Source organism: Triticum urartu, chromosome 3A (genome assembly GCF_056163025.1).
Source record: "Triticum urartu cultivar PI428250 chromosome 3A, HENAU_Tu73, whole genome shotgun sequence".
In the NCBI taxonomy this organism is placed as follows: Eukaryota; Viridiplantae; Streptophyta; class Magnoliopsida; order Poales; family Poaceae; genus Triticum; species Triticum urartu.
In genome coordinates this window covers 94254997-94259865 of record NC_141875.1, presented here as the reverse complement: position 1 = coordinate 94259865, position 4869 = coordinate 94254997, and positions in this window count along the sequence as shown.

The following is a 4869-nucleotide window of genomic DNA, read 5'->3' as shown; positions in this document are numbered from 1 at the left end:
TCATGCTAGAATTGTATTAACCGGAAACATAATACATGTGTGAATACATAGACAAACAGAGTGTCACTAGTATGCCTCTACTTGACTAGCTCGTTGATCAAAGATGGTTATGTTTCCTAACCATAGACATGAGTTGTCATTTGTTTAACGGGATCACATCATTACGAGAATGATGTGATTGACTTGACCCATTCCGTTAGCTTAGCACACGATCATTTAGTTTGTTGCTATTGCTTTCTTCATGACTTATACATGTTCCTATGACTATGAGATTATGCAACTCCCGTTTACGGGAGGAACACTTTGTGTGCCACCAAACGTCACAACGTAACTGGGTGATTATAAAGGTGCTCTACAGGTGTCTCCGAAGGTACTTGTTGGGTTGGCGTATTCCGAGATTAGGATTTGTCACTCCGATTGTCAGAGAGGTATATCTGGGCCCACTCGGTAATGCACATCACTATAAGCCTTGCAAGCATTGCAACTAATGAGTTAGTTGCGGGATGATGTATTATGGAACGAGTAAAGAGACTTGCCGGTAACGAGATTGAACTAGGTATTGAGATACCGACGATCGAATCTCGGGCAAGTAACATACCGATGACAAAGGGAACAACGTATGTTGTTATGCGGTCTGACCGATAAAGATCTTCGTAGAATATGTAGGAGCCAATATGGGCATCCAGGTCCCGCTATTGGTTATTGACCAGAGAGGTGTCTCAGTCATGTCTACATAGTTCTCGAACCCGTAGGGTCCGCACGCTTAACATTCGTTGACGATATAGTACTATATGAGTTATGTATGTTGATGACCGAATGTTATTCGGAGTCCGAGATTAGATTACGGACATGACGAGGAACTCTGGAATGGTCCGGAGATAAAGTTTGATATATAGGATAGTAGTGTTTGATCATCGGAAAGGGTTCCGGAATTCACCGGAAGGGGTTCCGGATGTTTCCCGAAATGTTTGGGCACAAGAACACTTTATCTAGGCCAAAGGGGAAAGCCCACGAGGCTTTTGGAAAGTGCAAAAGGAAGTTTTGTGGAGACCAGAGGCTAGACGCCAGGAACCCTGGCGTCTAGCCCTGGAGTCCGAGAAGGACTCTTTCCTTTCGGGTGAAACCGACTTTGAGGAGGCTTTTACTCCAAGTTTCGACTCCAAGGCTCAACATATAAATAGAGGGGTAGGGCTAGCACCAAAGACACATCAAGAAACACCAAGCCATGTGCCGGCAACCCCGTCCCCTCTAGTTTATCCTCCGTCATAGTTTTCGTAGTGCTTAGGCGAAGCCCTGCGGAGATTGTTCTTCACCAACATCGTCACCACGCCGTCGTGCTGCCAGGACTCATCTACTACTTCGCCCCTCTTGCTGGATTGAGAAGGCGAGGACGTCACCGAGCCGAACGTGTGCAGAACTCGGAGGTGCCGTGCTTTCGGTACTTGGATCGGTCGGAGGTGAAGACGTATGACTACATCAACCGCGTTGATATAACGCTTCCGCGAACGGTCTACGAGGGTACGTAGACAACACTCTCCCCTCTCGTTGCTGTGCATCACCATGATCTTGCGTGTGCGTAGGAAAATTTTGAAATTACTACGTTCCCCAACACCGAAGACATGGATCCTTGAGTGGATGACGGGCGATGTACATCATGAAGCTAAAGCCCAAGACATCATTGAGCTTACAGCCCTGCCCACTCCTGGAGAACATTATGAACCAGGTTGTCAACTACACCAGAATGCTTTGGAGAGCATATTCCAGAAGCCAGAGCCTAATTTGTGCCAAATGCTGAGCATGATGAAGCCTCTGCCACGCGACGCTGAAAACCCAACGGAATTCTTTGTTGAAGACCTAGAGTATCTGCCCTGCACCATTTATCACATCATCAGGCGAACTCTATGGCTTGTCAAAGGACATTCCTCTGCAGCGAAGTTTGAAGGAGCAATGAAGACTTTGGTTTTCTATATCTTCAATGGCATCAGCTTCAATGCTCAAGACTTTTTCATCAGGCAGTTGGCTGCATCTGGCTCCGACATCATTGGTCTGGAATTCTACGCTCCATGGGTAATGCGCCTTATAAAGCTTCACTCTGCAATCAACTATCAGCCTTCTGCACGCAATCATCTCATATTCTTGCCAGAGGTTGATCTGTCTGTTGAAGCCATCTACCTAGAGCCTGCCAAAGAGCCTGTTACTCTTCACAATGCTGATCACCAAAGCTTCTCACAGCCCATTGAAGGAGTTTAGGTAGTTTCTCGTGTTTATCCCTTGGCTGGCAATACACGTGCCACTCGCACCCAAACTGAAGCCACTGAAAGCACCATTGCCCAAAGGCCTCAGAAGCGATCTCGTGTTCTCAATGACCGAGAGTTTCTCGTCGCTCTACATCAGAAACAGGATAAGCATCATGACTGGCTTAAGCATCAAATGCAAAGCCTCTTGGTGGATGTCAATCGCATTCGCAACCTTGCCACCAAGAATGCCTTTGTTACACATGAAACCTTTCGTCGATCATGGAAGAGTCTAACTCTGCTGAGCTCTGAAGATGATCTTCACTAGGATGGCTTCGCTGAGAGATTTAAGTTTGATTCAACTCCTCCCCGGAATGCTCACTTGCGTCGGACTCCCTCACTCGAAGACTCTGACTATTCTTCGTCAGCTGCAACTGTTAATGCTAGAGTCATTGATGACCAAGATGATGCTACCTCACCACCTCCAACTTCAACACGTATCGACACTGCACCAAGTTCGTCTGCACTACCAAACCTCAATGATGACCCTGCTGCTTCGCCTACTCCTCATGGGAACGAGTAGCAAGCTCTATGTCTTCAAACCTTTTTGGTAATTACTAACAAAAGGGGGAGAAACATATGAGTTGATAGTCTTCAAGCGGGTCCATATGGGTGGTTGCTATACTTTTGCTACATTTGCCAAGTGCTTACAACTCTTGCTTTTGATACATTTGGTTCTTTTGAGTTGTAACACTTAAACTTGATGGTCGTCTGCTACCTTTTCGACAACTATGTGATGCGATGATAAATTCCGCATGTGCGACGATAAATTCTGCACAAAGTCATTTTGCAGACGTCCATTTTTCATTATGCATATCACTATCTTTGTTATATCCCTTCATGCATGATGAATTGTCTTCATAAGTAGAAGAGGAGCTCCGCAAGTACAACCTGCCATGTGCATTTGTATTCAAAAGCAAAATACTTATATGCACATCTTCAGGGGGAGCCTTTCTACTACCTATGAAGACAATACCTCAATCCTTCACAATTTCACATTCTTTTATCCCCGTTGAAAACTTCAACCAGTTTGTCATCAATCACCAAAAAGGGGGAGATTGTAAGTGCATCTAGTGCCACCCCTAGTTGGTTTTGGATTATTGATGACAAACCTGGTTGAGGGACTAATGTGTTTGTGAGAATTGCAGGATAACACAGGTAGTAGTCCCTCATTGATTCGGTTTACCTACCGGAGATGACCCCTAAAAAGGTGTGAATACATTTAAGACAATGGTGGTATGTGAAGATATTCACATTGAAGACTATGACATGAGAAGACATCGCATGAAGACTTTGGAGCACGAAGACATACTTGTTTCGTAGTTTCATATTCTTCTTTGTTGAGTCATAGGAACCACCATACTGTTAAGTGGGGTCCAAGTGAACATAGTCAGAATGACAAAAGTGATGCTCAACCAAATCCTAAGTCTTTGAGTGAAGACAATGAGAGCAAATCTTATCCAGAGTTGGATAAGTCAGCTTTACTTGTAGCCCAAGTTAAGCTGTCACGTGTGTTTGAAATCTGACCGTTGGAAAACGTGTCAGTTCCTTAGTGACCCAGGGTCATTTCGGACAAATCAGGTTGGGTTGCCTAGTGGCTATAAATAGCCCACCCCCTACACTATAAATTGGTGTCTGCTCAGAGTTAGTGCACGGCTTTTGTCGTTTGAGAGCAACCCACCTCCGAAGCCTTTAAGAGAGAAAACCTTGCGAGGACAAAGACCTAAACACCCAGAGCCAAAGAGTGTTAGGCATCACTGAAGTCTTCCTGTCTGTGTGATCTGAAGACTTGTTACACTTGAGGACTGTGAATCCTCCAGCCGGTTAGGCGTCGCGTTCTGAGCATCCAAGAGTCATTGTGGATCGCCGGTGAACGAAGTCTGTGAAGGTTTGGAAGTCTACCTTGAAGACTTACCTGAGTGATTGGGCGAGGACTGTGTGTCCTTAGCTCAAGGGGAATAAGGTGAAGACTGATACGTCTCCAACGTATCTATAATTTTTTTTACTGCTCCATGCTATATTATCTACTGTTTTGGACATTATTGGGCTTTATTATCCAGTTTTATATTATTTTTGGGACTAACCTACTAACCGGAGGCCCAGCCCAGAATTGCTGTTTTTGCCTATTTTAGGGTTTCAAAGAAAAGGAATATCAAACGGAGTCCAAACAGAATGAAACCTTCGAGATCATGATTTTATCAACGAACAAGACCCAGGAGACTTGGACCCTACGTCAAGAAACAAAAGAGGAGGCCACGAGGTAGGGGGCGCGCCTACCCCCCCCCCCTAGGCGCGCCCTCCACCCTCGTGGGCCCCCTGTTGCTCCACCGGCATACTCCTTCCTCCTATATATACCTACGTACCCCCAAACGATCAGATACGGAGCCAATACCCTAATTCCACCGACGTAACATTCTGTATCCACGATATCCCATCTTGGGGCCTGTTCCGGAGCTCCGCCGGAGGGGGCATCCATCACGGAGGGCTTCTACATCAACACCATAGCCCCTCCGATGAAGTGTGAGTAGTTTACCTCAGACCTTCGGGTCCATAGTTATTAGCTAGATGGCTTCTT